Raw genomic sequence first — 24,603 nt, forward strand, 5'->3', positions numbered from 1 at the left:
GCGGGGAGGGCATAGGGGACAATTGCCCCAGGGCCTGGCAATTCAAAAGGGCCTGGGGTTCCCAGTCGCTGCTGCTACTGAGGGAAGAGCCCAGGGCCCTTTAAATCGTCACCGAAGTGCCATGTGGCATGCTCTGGGTGGCTCTGAGTGCTGGATGCCCCAGCCCTGCCTCTTGTGCCTGAGATTCTCCCCCTTCTCAGGGTGTGAAGCAAGACCAACCCCTACCTTGTTCAAGGTCCCGGTTAGTCTATTAGCTCCCCTGGGTCTGTTATGCGTGTCAGAGCTATTAACTATAAAGTTTGAACATTGTGAATGATAACACTGAGGATACGATTCTTTGTTATGTCTGTATATTTCTGGATTGTAACTCAGATAATAATCTGGCCCTTGGCTTTTACAAATTTCCTTCCATGTGAGGATCTCCTATGGTACGTCTATACATCAGAGTCATTTAGGAATAAATCCATTATTCCAAAATAACATTATGCGCCATCTACACAAGAAGGCTTTTATTTCGAAATAAACTCAAAATAATGGGCTTCTTATTCCGACTTCCTGTAAACCTTGTTGTACGAGGATTAAGGAAATCAGCAGAATAGCAATTTATTTCAAAATAAGTGCTGTGTAGATAGCATAGGTGAAATTGGGTAGCTTATCTTGAGGTATGAGCTACTGTGTGGACATACCCCAAATGTTGTGAAACACTTAACAACAAAAATTTGAAAAACAAAGATTTAAAACAAGATTGCTGTGATAAATTCATTAGCATTTGGGGAAAATGCTACAAAAAAAGTACAACCAAATATTTTTCATGAGAAATACACAAATTAAAACTTTTGCTTTTAGTACAGTGATACAATTTTCTTGATGATGAAGAAGAAGAAGAATCCACACTTACTAATAACAGCGTCAGATAAATAAGATCAGACGGGAAAGAACAAAGTTGCCCTTTTTTTCTAAGCAGTGTAATTTCCTTGTCTGTTAAATGCAACTCTGCCTGCAGAAGGAGAGAATGATAGAGAGGTTACATTTGAGTAAATAAATGGGGATTTTCAGTGGCTTTCTGTATTTTTGTTTTGCAGTGCTAAAAATAAGATGAGCTGACTGGCCCTTATTTATAACATGTGTGGAACAGCTGCATCACACCAGCACACTCAATGATTGTCTGTATTAACAGCTGCTAATAAAAAAGAACCAATAGAGTCAGTGAGGGGGTGGAAATAGAGACTGATTCTTCTATTTAAACAATGGGCTTTTTGTTCTTCTCTAGAATGCAAGCTTTTAAAGAAGCAATTGGAACTCTTTTGATTCTCAGCACTTACATATCCGAGGGACTGAAAGTTACTTTTTCTGAGTTAGATTTCCATGTGGAATAGAGAGATGGGGTTTGTGAAGGGCAGTAATTCCCCATGTGTTTGGTTTCTGCTGGAGACACTTCCATCCTTCATGATGGCTTGAAGGATGCATGCTCCCTGTTCTCATGTATTGCATCTCAGAAAGGTTCCAGTATTTTGCAGTACTTTTTCATTTTCTCTGCCTCTCCTGTCCATTTCTAGCTCCATTATTTTTCCTTTATGTTTTCTTCTTCCTTTTTTGTGTGAATTGCTCTTGTGGTTCTCTTCCTTTCCTGGCCCCAACTCATCAAAGAGCTATTGACAAGGTTAATAGTAGTCAATCATTAGAAAAGAGTAGTCCAGTTTGCTGCAATAACAACCCAAAGCACCCTAAAATTTGCTTAAAAACCACATAGCAGAACCAACATCACATGGTTCATGATGCTATGTAAATACTATAAAATTGTGGTGTCCAACCAGTTCTGAAACAGTCGCCACTATAACGGCTACTGCTATAGCAGGGGTGGGCAATAATTTTTTACGGGGACCACTTCAGAAATGTTTGAAGTAGCCCCAGGACGCTCTGGAAGGGGCGGGGCCAGGATACTTCCCTGCTTCCTCGCCCTCAGACCATGATTGGTCTGGGCGTGGGGGACCGTCTGAAGTCTTGTCCCCCCCATCCGTCCCCGCTAGAGAAGTCCCCTAAGTGCCCATGCCCCTGGCAGTAGGAAGAGTCTTCACGTGCTCCCCCTTCAGCCCTCAGGCCAATTAGGGTCTGGGGCGGGGGAGCACACAAAATCTCCTCCTGCCCTGCCTGGCACACGTGGCTTTTCTAAGCATCGCGTGCTCCTTGCAAGGCAGGAGCAGGGTGCAGGAAACTTTGTGCACTTCTCCCCACCTCCAGGCCCTGATTAGTCTGGGAGCAGGGGAGCATTCCTCCCACCCTGCCAGGAGTGAGTGGTGCTTCTAAGCGCCGTGCGCCCTTTCTAAGGCGGAGGAAACTTTGTGTGCTTCCCCCCCACTCCAGGCAGGATCAACCCTCTTGGCAGGCTGAACCTGGCCCGTGGAGGCCCTTTTGCCCACTCCTGTACTATAGTGAACTAGCCACACTCAAATAGCCAAGTAGACACATGTGGCTAGTGTGTTGGACACCACAGATAAGTTTTATCCACAACAGAAGATGGTAGCAATGTGTGCAGTTTTTGGTATTGCTAATAAATACCATGTGGGAGAGTCATGTTGCTTGTTAGCATGTCTTTCTGTTCTGGTTGCTTTTGTTTCCTGTGGAAACAGTGACTTCTGATTTTTACTGTAGGCGAATATGCAAAATTTCACACTACTCTGTGCTGGATTTTTCCATACAAGCAAACAGTCTTACTGCCACTCTACAAGAGCAGTGAAATCACAGAATATTGTGGGTCACGTAAGCATAATTTTTTTTTTTAGAGTTCTGAATACTAGAACTGAAGTTTTCTTTACTGGAACGACATCATAATACAGGTTAGAAGATGTACGCTTTGTAGCTTAGACCAGGACAGTAACTTGATTCCAAAACAATCTTAAAGACCATGCTATATAACAGCATACTCAGTGCACTACTGTTTTATATAACACAATTCCCTAATACACATGGATCCTATAACTGATGATAGAACTTTAGTGTAGTGTTTATAATAACAGAATCAGCTGGCTGCCAAAGCTTGCATTAAGGCCCTGTCCATCCTAGGACTTGAAATTGTGTTTGAAATCACTCTTAAATATGGCTAAGCCCAAACAGGGTTGTGAAGAGGTCGGTGTCTGCATACAACATAGTCACAGTTGTGCAGTAGAATCAGTTTGTAGATCAGCAGGAGGCTGGACTATAGCATGATTTCTGTTGAATTGGCATTAGTTAGCACAGTTGTTCCCCTGTGTTGAAAGAATCTAAACAAATAAATACCTCATTTAAAAAAAATGGAGCTGGGCCTGAATCCAGAAATTTGAGTTCTAGAACCAAAATTCCCCAGACATGGAGGAGGTGCAAAGTTTGGTTTTCTAGTTTGGGCCTGTATGGGATCTTTCTCTCCCTCTAGGGACTGCACCATGTAAAGAGGATCATGAGTCTGTGTAATGGAACTGTTCTGTTAGCACAGCAGTAAAGTTGCATGCTTTACATGCAGAGGTTCTGGATCCAACCTTGCAAAAGATCCAGGGTGTTGTTATAGGCCCATCCCTAATGTTTCTGTAGATTGGTTTGGCGTTAGTCTGAGGGGGTAGGACAGAATTTTTAATAAATACAAGCATTGTGAAAAGAGAAACTGCAAAGAGCATTTTAGCTCTTTTTATGCTGGTCCAGACACAGAAACCTGTGTTATATTTTAGGCTGGAATAAGCTAGGTTGAGGTAGTTATCACTGCAGTCTGTTGTTTGCCTTCACTTTTATTGGCAAGTGTCATATACAATAGCAGCACTAAAGATTGATGTCAGACCTCAAAGGAAAAAGTTCTCCAGTAACTCAAGACGGGGAAAAGTTACTATTACTGCTAAGCAGTAAATGTTTCTGCAGCACAACAAACTTTCTCATCAATTTCTGTTGACATTGTTGAGGGGAGAAAAAGAAAAATTGTTCCCTTAGATGAGATTTGTTTTCCTTCTACATTTAAAGCCTCTTTTGCGCCTGATACAAAAACACTTACGGACTCAGTGTGTGGAAGACATGACATATGCTGGATAAAATGACTGATGAGGCCAAGCTGCATCAGTTCAGGTTTATGCTGTTTTGCATTGACTCTAAACCCCTGCTTGACATTTATCCAACTAAACAAAATGTGCTCAACCAAATCCTTCAAACACGGGTGCACATGAGTAACTTTACCCGTTGGCAGCAGTTCAGCTGGACTAAGCTTTGTGATCCTAAAGAGTAAATTCAGTGGGTCGGCTCTCAAGGATAAAATTACTCATGAGCATAGCGTTTGTAACAAGGGGCCCTTTGATGGGAAAGGGGAGTTAAGGACAATTTCACAGTGATATACAGCCATAGAATTTGTCTAGATCAGGTGACCAGAGCACACCCCAATTTAAATTAGAGCAAAGAACTACTATTCTATGACACAATAGAGAATAGGAGGGACTGAAGCACACCTATGTTGGGGCCCCTGCATTGACAGGGAATTGATTAAGTGAGATATACTCAGGTGATCCTGACAAGTGACCCATGCCACATGATGCAGAGAAAAGTGAAAAACCCTGGGGAAAAATCACTTCCAGCCCCACATAGAACAGTCAGTCAGACCTTATGCATGTGAGCAAAAAACATCCAGCTAAGCACTTGAGTGCCATATGGCAACCTGCATAGAGTGTAACAGTAAAGTCAATAGGGCCCTATAGAAGTTACTGTAAACACCACTGAATAATAATATAGAATAAAAGTATTGCTATAGAATTTTTAAACCATCGAAGGGTACGTCTACACTACAGCGCTAATTTGAACTAACTTAGTTCGAATTAGTTAATTCGAACTAAGCTAATTCGGACTAACACGTCTAGAACTAAAAACTAGTTCGAATTAGCGTTTTGCTAATTCGAACTAGTGCGTCCACACTGATGGGACGCAGGGGGGCATTTAAGGGCAGCTGAAACCGGTTCTGGCAGGGCATCAGGTCAGTAGTTGCTTTGTGTGGCTGCTGTCTGAGGCTATCTGAGGCTCGAACTTAAAGGGACCCCCCTGGACAGCTGGTTCTCAGCTTTTCCTGCTTGCTTGCCAACCTCACCGAGGGACAGCAAAGCGTTGGTCTCTGTGCCCGTCTGTGTCGGTGCTTCCCTTCGGGGACGCTGCCGCAGGTGGCAACATGGAGCCAGAGCTCGCCCTGCACCTTCTGGTGCATTTTCTGGACTTGCTGCTGCAAGCCTGCCACCAATTGCTCGAGGCTGCCTGGCACCTCCTGGTGCACCAGGCGTCCCGTTACGTGAACCGCAAGGGGTATTTCTCCGTGATCCTGCAGGCCGTGTGTGACCACCGGGGACAGTTCACGGACATTAATGTGGGCTGGTCCGGCAAAGCACACGACACCCGGGTGTACCGCAACTCCTCCGTGTGCCAGCGGCTGCAGGCCGGGACCTTCTTCCCCGACCGCCACATCAGGGTCGGGGACGTGGACATGCCCGTGTGCCTGGTGGGGGATGCCGCCTACCCACTGCAGCCATGGCTGATGAAGCCCTACACGGGGCACCTCAATCCCTCCCGCCAGGCCTTCTATGCCAGGCTGACCAGGGCCCGCATCGTGGTGGAGGGGGCCTTCTGGCGACTGAAAGCCCGCTTTTGATGCCTCCTCACCCGTCTGGACCTGGCCGAGCACAACATCCCTCCCGTGGTGGCAGCATGTTGTGTGCTCCAAAATTTGTGTGAGCCAAAGGGGGAGGCTTTCCTGCCAGCCTGGATGGCTGAGGCTGACTGCATGGCTGGACACTACGGTCAGCCCCGCACCGCCGCCGTCCGGGAAGCCCAGCGGGGGACCGTCCGGATCCGGGAAGCCCTGCGGGAGAGCTTCCAGGTGGTGGAGGAGGACTGACCTCTCCCTTGCATGCCCCACTGGGGCCTTCTTCCACCCTACCCCCCCCCCTTCCCCTTTCCCCTCCCTACCTACTGTAAAATAAAGACACCTGTTTTTCAACCAAAAACGTCTGTTTATTTCACATAACTGGGGTGGGGGGAGGGAGGAATGAGGGTGGGAGAGGGGAGGGGGAAACCTGGGACGAGGGAGCTGGAAGGGGAGGGAAGAGAGGAAGGGAGGAAGGCTGCCTCTCCCGTCTTGCCACACTGCGTGTCCGGGGGCGTCGGTGGGGAATGGTTGTGGAGGGTGGGGCAGGAGGGACGGGGGGTGTGGAGGGAGCAGGAGGGGGAGATGGGGGAGCAGAGGGAGCTGGGGGGGCAGGGGGAGCAGCAGGGGGAGCAGGAGCAGGAGGAATTGGGAAGCAGTCCAGCAGGCTCTGGAGGTGGCCTCGCAGGGCATGGCCCTGCTCCTCCAGGGCCTCCAAACTCCTCCGGCGCAGCCTCAGGTCCTCCTGGACCCAGTGGTCCTGGAGACGGAGCTGTTGCTCCAGGAACTGGAGGTGCCGCCTCTGGTAGTCGTCCTGGTTCCTGGCTCTCCTGCTGGCCCGGGCACGGGCAGCTGCTGCAGGCGGGGTGCTGCGGCTGTGGTGCAACAAGACCAGCGGTCAATTACCCCAGGGACCCAGGTGTGTGAAACCCAGCTCCCCTCTGCAAGGCCAGGGCCCCTGCAGGATCCCCAGCTGCTGCTCCGTGGTGGGCAAGGCCCAGGCGCACGGTCCCGGGGCTCCCTCTCGCCCCAGCCCCCCGTACACATAAGGGGAGCACGATGGTACTCACAGGTGGACGCCTCCCCGGCCTCGGACGACACAGGCGAGCGGCTCTGTGGGGTGCCTCGGGGGTCCCAGGTCCTGGGCAGGTTGCCGGCAGGCTCCTGGCTCTCGGAGCCCTCCTCCTCCTCCTCCGTCTCCTGGAGCGGTCCCTCTGCCCCGGGGTCTATCACTTCCCAGGGGGCAGGGACGGCATGAGCCCCCAGGAGGCGGTCCAGGGCGTGGAAGTGGGGGCACGCCTCCGTGTCGGCCCCTGGCAGGCAGGCCCGGGAGTAGGACTGCCGCAGGTCTTTGATCTTGCAGCGCACCTGCTCCCGGCTGCGCTGGTGGCCCCTGGCGGCCAGGCTGGCAGCAATGCGGCTGTAGACGGCCGCGTTCCTGTGGCTAGTGCAGAGATCGTGGACATTGGAGGCTTCCCCCCAAACCTCGATGAGGTCCACGATCTCCGCACTTGACCAAGCGGGTGCCTGCCTCTTGCGTCCCCGGGCAGGCTCCTGGGAGTTGCCAGGCTGGTCCTGGGGATCAGTGGAGGGCTGGGTGTCCTCGGGTGGCTGGCTCATGTTGTGGCAGGTGCAGGGTCTGCTGGCTGGGTGCTGGCAGCCTTGCAACTGGCACAAACTGTGTAGCCAGCCCGTGGCCCTTTAAGGGCTCCGGGGCCGGGAGGGGGGCAATAGAGTTTGCCTGGTGTTGGCCAGAGTGGCCACCAGGGCAAGCTGGGAAGGGCTAGCCTCCCACTAGTTCGAATTAAGGGTCTACACAGCCCTTAATTCGAACTAGCTAGTTCGAACTAGGCTTAATCCCCGTAAAATAAGGTTTACCTAGTACGAACTAAGCGCTCCGTTAGTTCGAATTAAGTTCGAACTAACGGAGCGCTAGTGTAGCGCCTATCAAAGTTAGTTCGAACTAACTTTGTAGTGTAGACATACCCTTAGTGATTTAATAGAATCATAGAAGGGACCTTGAGAGGTCATCAAGTCCAGTCCCCTGGACTTGAATTAGAATTCTGTCAGTAAGTTGAAAATTGCTTTAGAAAGTTTAATCACTAGTAAATTCCATAGGATGTTTCTATAAAAGGAAATAACCAATAATTTACTGTACCATAAGTATATTTTTATTATTAGCCTTAGAAGTGTCTGCCAGGTTGAATCCCACTTATGCTGGAGACTGTACAGACATATAGTAAAAGATAGCCCAGGCCCCAGAGAATTTACAGTCTGAATGACAAGGCAGAATGTGTGAGTGAAATAAACAAGCAGTATGGGGATGAGGACAGAATAAAAAATATAACCATGTTTTAGTAGAGGGCAGGGCACAGTAACATGATATCGCATAAAGCTGTTTTAGAAAACAATGAACTATTTTATTAGGTCAGTTTTCATTGTAAGTATAGTCTAGTCATTTTATAGATATGTTTTCACATTGGGAGTTCTGTACTTTTAATAAAACCCACCAGAAAAGAGAGCATGTAGCTTGGGATCTAACATCTGTCCTGGATTCTCATGCACTAGCTCATGAGAATGTACGATTTTTGGGGGGAGGGAGGGGTTTTCTTGACCTCTGAATCTTTCCAGGCCATACCTATGCACCTGGTCATTAAGAAAACAGGAGGAAGGCTGGATCATGTTTAATTTCTCCTTTGTATGTTGCTGTGAAGGTGGGTGTGGATGCCTTGTTATTGCAAATTTGGGGGGGGGGGGAAAGAGTGACATAGGAGAGTGTTTCATTTTCCCTGCTTTGGAGGGGAGGAGGAATATACCTGTGTCTGTAACTTTGCATGTGAGGGAAGATTTAAGAAGCCAAAGCATGCAGATGTAATTGCATTAATTGGAAGTTGGCCAGGAGGCTTACTAAGATTTGAAAACCTTACTATGGGTTGTACCACCCCTTAACCAGGACTCTCTGGTCTAGCAACATGTGGTCCATCAAGACCACAGATGTTCCTGGACCACAGAGCCCAGGTATAAGGAAGCCAGCCACAGGGCAGGAGCAGGGGAGGGGGAGGAAACTCAGTCAGGAGCCCTGTGTTGAGGGATGGGGGCACAGCAGGGAGTTCTGGCCCCTGCTGCCGGGTGGTAGTGGGGGACTGGCCATAGCCACCGAGTCCTGGCAGCTGTGGAGCCTCGGTCATGGCAGCCCCAGAAGCCATAGAGCCCCAGCAGCTCCAGAAGCCACAGAGTCCTGGCAACCATGGACCTCCAGCCAGGGGAGCCATGGTTGGGCAGGAGCAGCGAGTCTCAGCTAGAGTCCTAGCTGGGGGCAACACAGGCCATGTTATGGGCAAATACTCTTGTCCTGGACCAGTCAGGTCCTGAGGGTGCCAGACAAGGGAGGTGCAACCTGTATTATGAAACATCCCACATCCCAGCTTTCCATATATCCAAGTATGCATAGTTGATGTTACAACATATGAGCTGAATTCTCCTCATACTCCATTATATTTGCTCCAGTGTAAGTGGAAAGAGAATCTGGCCCTCTGCGGCAGTGTATTCTGCATACAGAGCAAGTTAAGCATGACCACGTTGCAGCGAGTGAGTAATGGCTTTTATCAAGAAGCAGCACTTTAATCTGTTTTACTTTGCGTTGTCTCTCTGTGGAGCATAATTTAACTGAGAGAGAAACAATTTTACTTAGCTTGGGTGTAATCTCCACAACAGCCAGTGGCATACAGATTGCTGGTTACTAACAGAATTTCTAACAAAATCAATACCGGTTTGGTGGGCAAACTCAGAGCATGAAGAGAAGAGATGATCTATCCCTAAATCATTTCAGTTGGGCACAATACAGCTTGCTTAGAATTCCTACAATCTTGTTTAGACATCAGGGGTACTGCCAGGCTTAAATAAGAGTGCTTGGTTTTTTTTCTTATTAGTAGGCAGCATCAATTCAAAATGTTCAGAACCAGTACTCCATCCCCATCCTCCTTGACCCATAACCTGCCTTTGCTGCTGACCATGCTCTGCCTGTTGAAATCTTGTCTTTTCTCACTTTGCTTCTGTAACCCTGTTCTTTCCTGGTTCTCTTTCTACCTCCCTAATTGCTCCATCTGCATGTCCTTTGGAGAATCCTCGTTATGTCCTTTTCACCTTTTCTGTGGAAGTTCCATAGTGCTCGGGTGTGAGTCCTTTTCTCTTTCCCTTCCGAATTATATCATCTGCAACTAGACACTCAGCTACCTTCTATATGCTAATGAGTCATGGATGCAATGCTCAACTCCTGTCTTCTTCTGTCCAACTTAAAATAGCCTGTCTCTGACACAGCTTGTAGATGTCTTGTCATCAGCTCAACATGGCTAAAACAGAGTTTTTAAACTTCTCCCAGCCCACCAAACCCTTCCCTCTGCCCATTTTCTCAGTCACTGTGGATATCATCATCTTTCTGCCTGTCCCTAAAGCCCATCATCTGGGCATTGTCTTCAACTTGGGCCTCTCTCAAGTCCTGAAGCAGAATCATAAAAATCTAGGACTGGAAGGAACCTCTGAGAGGTATACACGAGATGTAGCATAAAAAAGAAAATATTGTGCATAATAAATAAATAGCATTACAGTGTGATTAAATAATACTGGGGGTTAGAGCTACGGGCAAGCTGGTGCCCTTATTTTAACATGACCTTGCACCACTTTTTTTAGGACCCCACAGTGTTTTTTGGAAACGTCTTTCCTTAGGAGAGAGACCTCAGTTCACAGGCATCCTCTTGTCTCTGGTTGCAGTGATGCAGGGGGTCTTTGTATCCTTTCCTCCCCCCGATTGGACTTTCCCTTGGATCTACAATGTTCTTTCTCATTCTAATCTTCTCTTAACTTCCCCTTTAGGTGTTCGGGGGCTTAACCCTTCAGCCAAGCCATATAAAAGCTCAAACCCCTTCTTTGGTGGTCCAAATTAAAGTCCAAGCAAATCTTCAAACCAACAGCCTTCTTGACCCCCTTGCGTCTTCACTGTAGTTCCCTTGTTGACTCTATCTCAAGGCTTTCCCTGCAGACCCTAACCCATTCCTGTAGATTCTTTCTCTTTTGTTTCCTGTCTGTCAAACCTTATTCCCAACATTCTCTCCACCAGGGCACCTGCCTCCTCTATTGTCTCTCCTCAACTGAACTCCCTCAGTCTGCTTACAAGTCCTACCTCCACCTCCTCTGGCTCAGAGGCAATAAATTAATCATCCCTCCAGTGTGGAGCAGAAATAATTGGAATTTGTTTCCTTCCCTTACAGTTAAGCCCCACCAGAGATAGATAATACCTTTCCATTCTGCTTAGTGGTTTCCACATCTCCAAAGTAGTGTTTCTTAAAGCACTAGTTGAACAGGTTTAATATGGTAAGTTTAATACAAGATAATTCATAATTAAGGCTGAAACTCCAGCCTGACCCTTGTTCTTACCTTATTTTCTTTTGTATTTCTCCCTAGTTTGTTATCTGTTTAGATTATCATTAAACACGGTTCACCAGAACAACAGGAAAAAAGATTCCAAATATAAATCAAGAGTTTGACCCTGGTAGGCTCATTAACTTAGTCAAAGGACTTCTCAGTATTCAAATAGCAAACAGGTCTGTGCTAATCTTGCTTATATTATAATTAAGGTCTTGAGGCCTTTCATTCCAGGATCTCCATTTGTTAACTCAGGCTCACAATAGCCCTCTGAGGTAGGTCATGAATCTCCATGTCAGAGAAAACTTGGCTAAAGTCAGATAGCTGCTTTGGGACAGAACCACAAGCAAGAGCCAAGTTTCCTGATTCCCAGACTTCTGCACTCATTCCTAGACCTTACTAATAACACAAAAACACTATTTTGCACACACGACTCACAAATTAGCAGTAACAAAAGTACGAGGATGAACAGAGCAGATTGTTAAAATATATTATTTGTATTACCACAGCAGTTCCAAGGAGCCCTAGGCATTGTGCTAGGTGTTGTACAAACACAGACCAAAAAGACAGTCCTCTCCCCTAAAGAGCTTACAATATAAGAGACCATAGATGGGAGAGCAGAAGACCATAGATGGGAGATCAATGAGGCCTGGTCTACTCTTAAAAATTAAATCCACCTAACTGTGCTGTGAAAAGTTTTGTGCCCTGAACTCTGTAATTTAAGGTTGGTCTACACTACTGGGGATCATTGATCTAAGTTACACAACTTCAGCTATATCAATAATGTAGCTGAAGTCAATGTACTTACCATGGAGTCTTCACTGTGGTAAATTGATGGCTGATTGACTGTACCTTCACTTATCATTCCAGTGGAGTACTGGAGTCAATTGGAGAGCACTCAGCATTTGATTTATTGCATCTTTACTAGACACAATTAATCAGCTCTCACCATTGATTGCTGATCCAGCGGGTCATGTAAATAAGCCTAAACTGATCAAACCCCTAACGTAAATGGGGCTAGGTCAGTGGAAGAATTCTTCAGAAAGAATTTGTCCTTTGATCTACCTACCGCCCCTTAGAGAAGTGGATTAACTATCATAGAATCATAGAATAGAATACTAGGACTGGAAGGGACCTCGGGAGGTCATCGAGTCCAATCCCCTGCCCTCATGGCAGGACCAAATACTGTCTAGACAAATCCCTGATAGACATTTATCTAACTTTCTCTTACATATCTCCAGAGATGGAGATTCCACAACCTCCCTGGGCAATTTATTCCAGTGTTTGACTACCCAGACAGTTAGGAACTTTTTCCTAATGTCCAACCTAAACCACCCTAGCTGCAGTTTAAGCCCATTGCTTCTTGTTCTATCCTCAGAGGCCAAGATGAACAAGTTTTCTTCTTCCTCCTTATAACATCCTTTTAGATATCTGAAAACTGCTATCATGTCCCCCCTCAATCTTCTCTTTTCTAAACTAAACAAACCCAATTCTTTCAGCCTTCCTTCATAGGTCATGTTCTCTAGACCTTTAATCATTCTTGTTGCTCTTCTCTGGACCCTCTCCAATTTCTCCACATCTTTCTCCACATCTTTCTATATCAATGGAAAACTCCTGCTACACTGTAGTGCCATCGCTGGAGTAGCTGTAGTGTTGACATGCGCAGAGACAATATTAGTCCACGTGACAGGCAGTGGTCTCAAGTAATTTATGTGCATTATGGCAAAAGAGATACTTAGGAAGGAATGTGAAAGAGGATAATAAAGTAGCTTTGCAAATATTCACAGGGAACTCCTTGTAAGTGTGATGGGTGTAAGAAGGTGCAGGTTTGAAAATTTAACAAGCTGACAATGGAAGCCAGCATTAGAGGTGAGAGCTTGATAGCAATTCAGAGATGATAGGCAGAGTGGAGAAAGGCTCTGAAGGACTTTGACAGAGAAAACAACTAGCTTATCTTTGATGTGGTAGACAAGACGGAGACAATGGAGAGATGCAGTGAGAAAAGAGACATATTTGAAGTGATTGGCTGGGAAAATAAGATTTGTAGCAGTATTCTGAACAGACATGATCAGGGCAAGACTGTATTTGTGATGGGCAAAGAAAGATTTGCAGTAATCAATATATGAGTTGATGGGAGCCTGGACAAAAGTTTGAGCTGTGTGGATGGACTGGGAAAACTACATCTTAGAGATATTATCTAAAAAGAATTGGCAGTATCCAGACATAATCTGGAGGTTTCTCAGGGAGCTGGCAGTTTCTCAAGGAGATAGTATTAATAGCACAACAGCAAACTATCCCAATGCAAAGCGGGAAAATAAGAGGCCAATATGGCTCCATTGAGAGCTCTTTAATTAGATGAAAATGAAAAAGGAATCCAACAGTGAAAACATAGTGTGGGATGGAGGTTTTAGGGGTGTTGTCTGCCCCTGTCGGTACTGCCTACTGATGGTGTTCTGGACAATGTTGCCCAGCAGTGGGAGTTCATAGCCACCCTGCCTGGGGGATGGGGGAACCCCGCCACGCCCTGCTCCCATCAGATTCCAGCGCAGGGACCAATGAAACAATTATTGAAATGTTCTATCTAGGGGACAGATTCCCCTTTGCCTGAGCTACTTCCTATCCTGGCTTCTGTTGCTTTGTGGAATTCCCTGATTCACCTTCCAGTCCCTTGCAGTCATATCTCGACATCATCAACCTCAACAATTGAAAAGCTTTGGGCAGGATGGCAGGGAGGCCTGGTCCCAGCCACATGAGGCCTCAGTGACTTCTCAGCGGGAGTGTGCAACACACAACTTCTCCATCCACCCTGATTCAGCTAAGCTGTTTCCTTTTGAGCTTAGCTTCTACTGTCAGTGTGCTTAGCAAGGACGGTTGAGTGGAGCTTTCTGGCTCAGAGTTGCTCCTCAGTTCTTTCATCACTAGTGTGGGGTTTGTACTCCCTATCACACAAGGGCAAGCTGCTAAGGTATATAAAATACAAGCACAAACATATGGGAACAAAATCTGAAAAAGCAAGGTACAAAATGAATCCCACTTAGCAGTAGGGTTACCAGATGGCTTCAAAAGAAATACTGGACACACTTGATCTCAGATGGAGGTGGGGGGATGCAGGACTGGCTGGGAGGGGAGTGGGGCTGGCTGGGAGGAGGTCGGGGGGAGCGGGACTGGCCGGGGGAGACGGGGGGGAGGGAGGAGAACCAGCCGGCGGGAAGCAGGGCTGGCTGGGAGCAGGTTGTGGGGATGGGGGCTGGCTGGGAGGGGGGAGGGGGAGAGAGAATTGGCCAGCGGGGAGTGGGGCTGGCCCAGGTGCACGCAGATCCTGGGGTGCTGCCAGTCCTGCGCATGGTCCCGGCAATGCACGAGTGAGTCTGGTCCCGGAGATTCCATCCCCGCCCTGGCTCCACCCCTCCTCCTATCTACTGCGTAGTTGAGTACTGATACACATAATAATGAAATGTACTTAATTAGAAAATACCGGACATTTATATGTCCGGTATTTTCTCAATTTATTTCCCAGACAGAAACCTCAAATACCGGACTCTCTGGTTCAAAACCAGACACCTGACAACCCTACTTAGCATGGATGTAAAAGCCTTTAGGACAAGGTTGTGAAACTACATTTCAATCAACTTAAGTGTAGGCCTTCTGTTTAGAGGGAGAGGAGAGCTAATAACTGATGATATCAAGAAAGCTGAGATGTTTAATATCTATTTTGCTTCAGTCTTCACTAGAAATGTTAATAGTGATCAGAAAAAATAATATTAACAAGAGGGATGGAACACAAGCCAAAATAGAGCCAGAAAAGGTTAAAGAATATTTTAATAATTTAGACATACTTAAATCAGCAGAGCATGGTGAAATTAATCCTCTGTAAGTACTTAAGGAACTACATGGAACAATCTTGGAACCATTAGCAATCATTTTTGCGAACTCATGAAGAATGGGTGAGGTTCCAGAAAACTGAAGTAGGGTAAACTTAGAGCGTATCTTTAAAAAGAGGAACAAAAAGGCCCTACGGAATTAGAGAGCAATGAACCTAACTTTAATATCTAGAAAAATTCTGCAACAAATAATTACACAATCACTTTGTAAGCACTTGAAGGATAACAGGGTTATAGGAAATAGCCAGCATGAATTTGTCAAGAACAAATCATGCCAAACCAACTGAATTTCCTTCTTGGACAAGGTTACCATCCTAACAGAGAGGAGGAAGCAGAAGATATGGTATTTTTGACACAGCCCTACATGACACTCTGATAAGCAAACTAGGGAAATTTGATCTAAATTAAATTATTATAAAGGTAGGTGCACAACTGGATGAGAGACTGTACTCAAAGGCTATGTCTACACTCATGGCTTCTTGCACAAGAACACCTTGCGCAAGGGCGCTAGGGTTCTTGTGCAAGAAGTCTTGCGCAAAAAAAATCCACACTGCCATGTGTGCGCTGTGCTTTTGCGCAACAGCTCCCATGGCAGTGTGGACGCTCTCTTGCGCAAGAAAGCTCCAACGGCCATTTTAGCCATAATGCTTTCTTGTGCAAGAAATCCCTGCTGAGCGTCCATACTGCCCTCTTGCACAAGAGCTCCTGCGCAAGAGGGCTTACACCTGTTAAAAAAGAGCATAGCTCTTGCACAACAAGCCCTCTCTTACCGCGCCGTACTGTAAATTTCCTTGCGCAAGAGTGGGCGGGCAGTGTAGACGCTCTGCAGATTCTTGTGCAAGAATGGCCATACTTGCGCAAGAAGCCGCGATTGTAGACCTAGCCAGTGCCACTGTCACACTGCGAGGACATACCTAGTGAGTCTGAAAGTATGCAATATTTTCATTAATGTTTTGGATAATGGAGTGGAGAATACACTTATAGACTCTGCAGATGACACTAAACTGGGAGGAACTGAAAGAGCTTTGAAAGAGAGGATTAGAATTCAAAATAACCTTGACAAATTGGAGAACTGATCTTCATTCAACCAGATAAAATTCAATAAACATAAGTGTAAAGTACTTAGCAAGGAAAAATCAAATGCACAATTACAATATGGGGAGTAATTAGCTAGGTGACAGTACTGCTGAAAAGGATGTGAGGGTTATAGTGAATCACTGAGTGATGCAGTTTTAAAAAAGGCTAACATCAAACTGCCAAGTGGAGACAAAAGACAGAACTATGCAGCACTTTAAAGACTAACAGGATGGTTTATTAGGTGATGAGCTTTCGTGGGCCAGACCCACTTCCTCAGATCAATTTGTGGGTCTGGCCCACGAAAGCTCATCATCTAATAAACCATCTCGTTAGTCTTTAAAGTGCTACATAGTCCTGTTTTTTGCTTCAGCTAGACCAGACTAACACGGCTGCATCTCTATTACTATGCCAAGCGGAGAGAGAGAGTTACTTCCCATGTCTTACATGTGACACTCCTGTCAGGCTCACTGACGGGTGTAAGAGGGGAGTAAAGGGGGCAACTGTCCTGGGGCCTGGCAATTCAAAAGGGCCCAGGGCTCCTGGCTACCATAAGTAGAGCACCAGGCCCTTCACATTGCTTCCGGAGCCTCCAGTGATGAGTCTACAGTGTGATGCAGTTTTTAAAAAGGCTAACATCATTCTGGGGTTTATTTACAGGACTCAGTGGGACTGACAGACTTGATGGGCCCCTGGGCAAGGTGTGGGGGTCGGCTTGTGTCCCTGGAAGGGGCGAAGCCTTGGGTGGAAGGAGCAGGGTTGGGGCTAGCTTTCCTTGGGCAGTCTCAGTGCCACCTGGAACGTGCCACAGCCACCCCGGAAAACTCTCAGTGCTGCCCGGAGCGCATCGCCGGGGACTCCGGCAGCAATTCAAAGGACGAGGTGCTTTGGATGCTGCTGCAGTAGAGGCAGCCAAGAGCCCCGGGCCCTTTTGAATCACTGGGCCCTGAACAGTGTTCCCTCTAAGCTGTGCGGCAGCTCCATGCACGGAGCCCTGAGCCTCTGACTGATCGAGGCTGATTAATCACGTGTGAAGCTGTGCTGCCCCGTAGCTTAGAGAGAACACTGCCCCTGGGACAGTTGCTTCCTTTACGCTCCCGCCGCCCGTCAGCAGGCCTGACAGGAGTGTCACATGCAGTACATGGCGGGTGTCTGTCCCACTCTACTTGGCAGTTGTGAGACCACAGCTGGAGTACTCCATCCAATTCTGGGGGCCACGCTTTAAAATAGATGTGTATAAACTGAAGAGAGTCCACAGGAGAGCAACAAAAATGATAAAAGGTTTCAAAACCCTGCTCTATCAGGAAAGGTTAAAAAACACTCTGTGTGTTCAGTCTTGAGAAAAGAAGTGTGCCTGGGGACCTGATAAGTCTTCAAATATGGTAAAGGCTTTATAAAGAAAATGGTGGTCAGTTGTTCTTGGTGTTCACTGAAGGTAGGACAAGTAGTAATGGGCTTTATCTGTAGCAAGGCAAATTTAAGTTGATTAAGAATAACTTTCTAACTATAAGCGTACGTCTACACTGCATGCTTATTTTGAAATAAACTATTCCGGAAGAAATACTCCGAAATAGCTTATTTTGAAATAGCACGTCTACACCACAGGGAAGCCTCAAAATTAGTCCAAGGCCGGCTTCCCTAATGTGGACATGCTACCTTGAATTAAAGCCCCAGGAGGCACTGGGGAGTAATTAGTTTGAATGGCCCAAGGGAGGAACTATTTTGAAATAGTAGCAGTGGAGCATCCACCCTACTGCTATTCCAAAATAACTAGTTTTGGAATAGGCATTATTCCTCGTGTAATGAAGTTTACAGAAGTTAGAATAAGCCGTCCGTTATTTCAAATTTATTTTGAAATAATGGAATTGCTGTGTAGACGCTCGCATCGTGTACATCTGCTTGAGAACCACTGAGTAGCACCAATGCAAAATTCTACTGTTCTGATTTTGTAACATTTTTGCATCAACTTTAACTCATTTTGTACTGTTATAAATAACTGCAAGTGCAGGGCAATGAACTGGGCTTCTGAGTCTCTGTAAAGCATTGCACTTTTTTATGGCACTAGATAAATGTTACGTCATAATAAATGACCTTGTCATGTCCATAAAAGGAAAAAGTGTGTGAACTATTGACTCAGTTACAGATAATGGCAGGGGTTCTTATTGCTGGAATTGTTTTACTGGAATCTACACATACAACCCCAAGTATATTAACTCCTTATGGCCTGTTAGCTGCGCTCATATTTCTCACACACGCAAGAATAGAAGTACTTAAAACTTATCTGGGACTTTTTTTTTTTGCAGTGAATTACCAAGGAGGATAGCCCCATTTTATAGATGGTGGAACTGAGACACAGAAAAGTAAAATTACTTGCCCAGAGTCACAGTATGCCAGTGGCAGAACTGACTCCCAGGTTACTGCTCTTGCCATTGGACCATTCTGCCAGGAATATTATGGTTTTTTTTTCAAATGCTCCTTTCTTCTTCTTGCTTCTTTTATTCTACCTCTATGCACAGTCCATTCGTGATCTTTTTGTGGTGACACTCATCCTTTTATCTTGTAAGAATGTAAAAATTAAAAGAAGTGGAGTGTTCTCTTCTAGTAGTCTCTTTATGGCAGTTCCTCAGCTAACAAGACAGCCTTCTTGGAAACTAATCTCATTCTGTTTCCCCTGCTGCCATATGGTACTTCTGGAATCCCTTTCTTCTCCCCCACCCCCCGAGTGTCTTGTGACAGTGCTACATGGTTTATCTTAACTGGAGCCCTATTTTCCCACCACAGAATTCATCTAACTCCCACTGAAGCGAGTTGTAGTTATTTGCATGCTCTACTGTGAGATTTTGTCCCATGTTCTCTTAAGATTTTCCTCAAATGAACCGATCGTGTTCTGTATTGTACTGAAGTTAGTCACACTTCACTTAGTAGAGATTCACCACAAATTGTAGACACCATATTCTGTGAGCCCAGCAATGGTTTGAGCATAGTTGTGAGTTCTGTGGGAGGCTTTTAAAAAATATTTTCATCAAAACACATGTATTTATTACCTCCCTCCATGGATTGCTAGTTGCTTCCCACTAACCAAAGCAGTCTGCACAAGGGTAAGTGGCTCCAAAAATCAGATGCTGTGCTGACAGTATACCCCATGGAAATCTGGAATCAGTGGGAGTAATTCGGTTCTCATTTGCAGTGGTGTAAATCCAGAGTAATTCCACTGAGTCTGGCCTGTGTCTGACCCAAACACATACAGAAGCTAAATTAACTTTGTAGATCAGGAACCTTGAAAGGTGCTTCAGTCCAGAGTGCATGCAAGATTCTGCAGTGTCTCTGAATTTGTTCTCTGATGTGACACTAAATTCACTGTGACAAATTGACTCTGCTGTTCCTTGGCATTTCAAGTAACTGACCTCAGGAGTAGCTGAAACAGTTTGCTTCAATTGTTCAGTACTTAAACCAGTTACCCGTAGTAATGAGGGCTGTACTAGATATCTCTGTCTCATCAGCATTCAGCACTACTAGCACTAAAGCATGAAAGAAAAAAATGGGAACATGAGAAAGGATGAAGATAAGAGTTTTGTACAAAGGAGAAAAAGCATGCTTAATGGCTGTAGATATTTTTTTAAAAAGAATTGACGTGTTTCATTACCTGCTCTAGATAAAGAAAATGGTTACTTTGGATATGTAGATCAGTCAATGTCAGTACACACTTTTATTGCAGGGCAAAATTCTACCTTAGCTGGGAATCTCAGTCCGGTGGAATTCCCAGTTAACAGGTATCTTACATCACGCAAATCCTCAACTTAACTGGCATTAGTTGCAAGTCTTCAACAAAGTGTTAAAATTATTCCCCTTTACCTCTGATGATACATACCTACTGGGAGTGGTTCACTGTCCCATGTAGTGGCACTTAGACCACTTTACAGCAGGGCTGCTCAATTTTGGAAGCCCCGGAGGCCACAATGATACTTACAGCACATGCCGAGGGCTGCAACTTAAGTGTGGTGGCATAGACATGCAAATATATATGCAAATAGCTTCTTTCACACTGACAGGCATGGATAAAAAGATTAAGGCAAGACTACACCACACACAGGCCCCATTTAAGTCAGTTCTGCTAAAATGCAATATTTACCTGATTTCCACCCATATGACAGCACTTTTAATGAGCAATGACAGTCCAGGAATTTAACTACTAAAACGCGTATCAACAGAAGACGGTTATATTGACTACTTTTTTGTTTTGGCTCCTACCCGTGTTTAGTCCCACGTAAACCCAAACTACGCCACAGGATGCAAACAAACAGACTGCAGGCCACATGTTGAGTAGCCCCAGTGCGAAAGAATGAGTGCTCTACAGTCTTAACTGAGAGGCAGCTGGCTTTTAGTTCAAGCTATAGATGAGGCTCATGCACTAAGTTCCAGAGGTACCAGGTTTGGTTCCACCCATTAGTGTTACAATAGGACAAGAAGCAATTGCAGCAAGGTCTGTTCCATTTCTAGTATTCTATGAAAATCCTGAGCACAATAGGCATTCTTGTGACAGTCATGGAACAACAGAGTTTTCAGATGGAAAAAGCCAGATTATTTAAATGTCTCTCAGCCTGGAACATTTCCCTGGTCCACATTTAATTATGTCAAGTAATGAGACTTTCACAACCTTCCCTAGGAAATTATTCCACTCTATTGTAGGTTGGACTTTCAGGACTTTTCCTTTGAAATTAACCTACATTTTCTATTTCTTAATTTCAACAATTTATTCCTAGTCAAGGTCCCTAATACTAGAGCTGGAATTGAACTGGAATAGCCCTAACAGCATTTGTTGCCAATGGATCTACCTGGGTAGTCAGAGGGAAATAGTGTATGCTGCAGGAATGGGGTAAGGACTGAGACCTTGAGACAGTATGGCCTCCTTTATACTGGAGAAGTGCACTAAAATATTCCCACTGATCCAAGCAGGCTGCACAAGGGTAAATGAGCGAAAAAGTTGGCCCTAATGATCAGACACTGTGCTGACTATATACCCCATGGAAATCTGGAATCAGTGGAAATAATTCTATTCTCCATTGCAGTGGTGTAAATCCAGAGTAGCTCCACTGAGTTCAGGAACACTGTTGATTTCACTCATCATTAACTGCAATTAAGTTATCATTTCCTTAAATGTGAGTAACAGACTGCTGAATCTGATCTATGAGTAGTGTACAGGCTGTAAATCTGTGCAAAATTTGGCCCTAAGCTGATGTGTGAGAGGAAAATCCTCGAGTGATTTGACTATGAACTCTTAGAAAACAAACACTCCTTATGAAAGAGATCTTATCAAATATGTGATTAATATGCTATACTGGGTATTTGTTTTAGATAGCTATCCCTTTATAAAATAAAAGCATTGGAATTCAGGTGGGAGTGAATGTTGTTCTTCTTATTGCAAGATTGCAGCATTTGGAGTTTAGGATTTTATGTCCAGCCCATGTTTTGTAAGTAGGCAAAGGAACACTGGGAAATATGCCTTAGTTCACTGGAACTCTGCAAAAGAGAGACATTTTCTCTTTTATTATAAGGTTTTCCAAATGATCTCTGAGAAAATGTGATATCATTCATATGCATTGCCAATCTTGAGGGAGACCGCACATCTTGGCAGCTATCTAGAGCTAACATATAATTCCTTTGGGTTGGTATGGACTTTATCACAAATAGTTCCATATGCAGTATTTACATAACTGTGGTGGAGTGTGAGAATAAACACAGCTGTAGCATTGCCTTAAATATTTCTATTCAGTGGGGAATTAAAAGAGAACTTTATCACCGAACTGCAGATAAACATAATTCAGCAAGTAGTGGTCAGTTCAGCCAGGGAGCCAATTAAAGCTATAAAGACTGGCCTGCTGGAAACATTTAAGCACTTTAGAGTTTACTAAGGTCATCAATATTTCTTGCTTTTCAGAAAATATGGGAATACCATGAGTCAGCAAGTAGCTGTTAACCCAGGCAATTTCCCAGCAGAATTTGTGAATGTATCCAATACGTGCTGTAAGAGACAAGGAGGGATAGGTAGTGAAATTATAAATCCTTTGACCTCTGAGCAGAGTAAAAATGACTAGAAATGTTCTCTGAGGGAAACTTGCATAATGACTACAGCTGGGTGGAATTTTCGGACAACATTTTTTTCATTGGAGAAAGCACATCTGAGTCTACTGAAACATTTTGCAAATTCATGTCTGTTTTGGCTAATTGTTTTTGGTCAAAATTAAGAAAGACTTCAGATATATTGAAATGAGTTGTTTTGATTTTTCAGGCAAGATTTACACAGAGACTTAGGCACCATTCAGAAAAAGAAGAGGAGGAGGTGGGGGTGACTCTATAAACTTTAGCCCAGTGGTTAAAGCATGCTTCGAGTCAGGCTTGGATTTTCATTCTGAAGCAAGGACTTGAACACATATGAATGCTCTTACCCCAGAGATACTCTGGGAGGCTGCTTTGAGATGGATCTCAATGTCTGCTGCTGAAGTGGTTCCGTTTTATATAACGTTTGAACGGTCACTGGGTCAGCGTGAGAATGACACTAGTCTGCTCTAGTACAGCATCCCCATAGAAAGAACACCCAGGTTCCAGACCCTGCTCCAGTGCAGTGTTTCATATCTAGGTCTTCCACATCCCAGGAGAGTTCCCTAGCTAGTAGGCTAAAAATTTGTGTGTGAGGGGAGCAGCCTTCTCTGTTTTTGTTTTTGTTTTTAATTTTTTTGTGTGAAAAAGGGCTTAAGTGCCTAGCGGCAGGAGAGCATTTAGGACTGTAAACTTCCCCCTCCTCTCCTTGTTTTCTTTGCATTAAAAAAACACAACTAAAAAATGCACAGAAACGAAAATATATTTTCTTGATTTGCATAAAGTTCAGGAGGAAAAAAAATCAGTTTTGGTTCACTCCAACCAATTTATTTGCAACTGCAAGCAAACCAAGAAAAATCAGTTATTTACACAGCTGTTATAACAACTCTGATTCAGTCTGAGTGCACGATTTGATCTCTGGACTTTCAGCATAAAAGTATGAGAGCCTGCTAGTTGAACATAAGGAATAGGTAGTTGGTAGCTGTAGTAGACTCTTATCTTTTTATGTATACTGACCACAAGAGTGGGGGTTACACTTACATTGCAGAATCTGCTCTGTGTGTAGAGGGGCTAAGTTGTCATTACTGTCAACGCATCATCTTTCCTTAGTTCTGAAATCACTTTAAAAAGCACAGTATATATTGCTCCATCTTCCTGTCATGTGGTGAAGAGTAATGTAGCCATTTGCAGTTGTTAGTACATCACCATCAAGCTTTGGTGTTTGACAAGCAATTTACTAGAAACTGGGTGTAATCACCCTTCCTAAAAATAAACCCTGTCAAAAAATCATTGACGGATGATGCTTTGTGAATTTTTGTGCTATATATATTGCCTGATGCCAAGTTTTAACAGAATTTGATTATGTTCATTCAATTAAAGGAATTCTTAGGGATAAACCCAAAATGCTCAATGATGTTAGGATATGAAGGTCTGAATTCATCTCTCTTGCCAAGAAACTGAAGAATTTATATGTTTGTGATTGCATCTTGACACAGCTGATGGGAAGGAAGAGGAATATAGCTGTTCGAGACTTCCACTTCAAATAGATGTAGCCAAGGAAAATATACTCTGGGGGCAAACATAGCAAGTTATAAGATTGTGTGTTTAATATACCTATTTATTTAAGTGACATATAATTCCAGCTGCTAATTCAAAATCGCAAAGATTCATGTTGTCATTTGGAAGTTCTTTAGCCATGGAAAATTTATTTTTAAGCCAAACATTGCTGCAAACTAACTTAAAAAGAACCAACCACTAATTTACCATAAATTTCATTGTAATTCAAAGTCTCCCGTTAGAGTGCTTGTTCAATAGTTTGTTTATAGCACAGTACATTTTGGGGTTCTTTTAAGGATATTGTCATGTAAAACTTTTGCAAAGGGCGTTGTTTCACAAGATCAAGCTGAACATTAACTTTTCGATACAACAAGTAGTGCAATACAGGTTTTACTTCCGCATAACACTTTCCCCGTAGAAGAATTATTTAAATGGACGACAGTGTGGTCTAGTGGTAAGAGCTCTGGAGTCTGTTCCTAGCTCTGTCAGAGGGCTGCTGGGTGACCTAAAGCAAATCACATCAGGTCTTTGAGCTTTTGTTTCTTCACCTATCTGTGAAATGGGGATAATAATACTTTGTAAAGTGCTCTGAGATGTACTGATGAAAAGCATTATAAAAGAGTTAGGTATTGTTATTTAAAATCTAAGTCTCAATAGAGACAGATCTCGCTCTGATTTACCTCAGTGGGATGTAGCTTATGGATGTCAGGATATTTGGATTCAAATAAGAAAATAGTTTACAATAATTATAAACCCACGAGGCATGAATAGATAAAGTGACAACCAAAGTGTCACCATCTTCTCTTCTCTTCTCTTCTCTTCTCTTCTCTTCTCTTCTCTTCTCTTCTCTTCTCTTCTCTTCTCTTCTCTTCTCTTCTCTTCTCTTCTCTTCTCTTCTCTTCTCTTAAATCATGATCAGATGAGTGAATTTGTAAGTATCATTTTCTTAAC

At 44.5% G+C, this 24,603-nt stretch overlaps 1 protein-coding gene across 1 annotated transcript in view; it reads left to right on the top strand.

The window, feature by feature from the left end:
- Positions 1–24,603, top strand: part of SNTB1 (syntrophin beta 1) — a 195,532-nt gene that overhangs the window by 91,494 nt on the left and 79,435 nt on the right. The window lies entirely within an intron of this gene.

Source organism: Pelodiscus sinensis, chromosome 2 (assembly GCF_052426305.1).
Source record: "Pelodiscus sinensis isolate ZL-2025 chromosome 2, ASM5242630v1, whole genome shotgun sequence".
In the NCBI taxonomy this organism is placed as follows: domain Eukaryota; kingdom Metazoa; phylum Chordata; order Testudines; family Trionychidae; genus Pelodiscus; species Pelodiscus sinensis.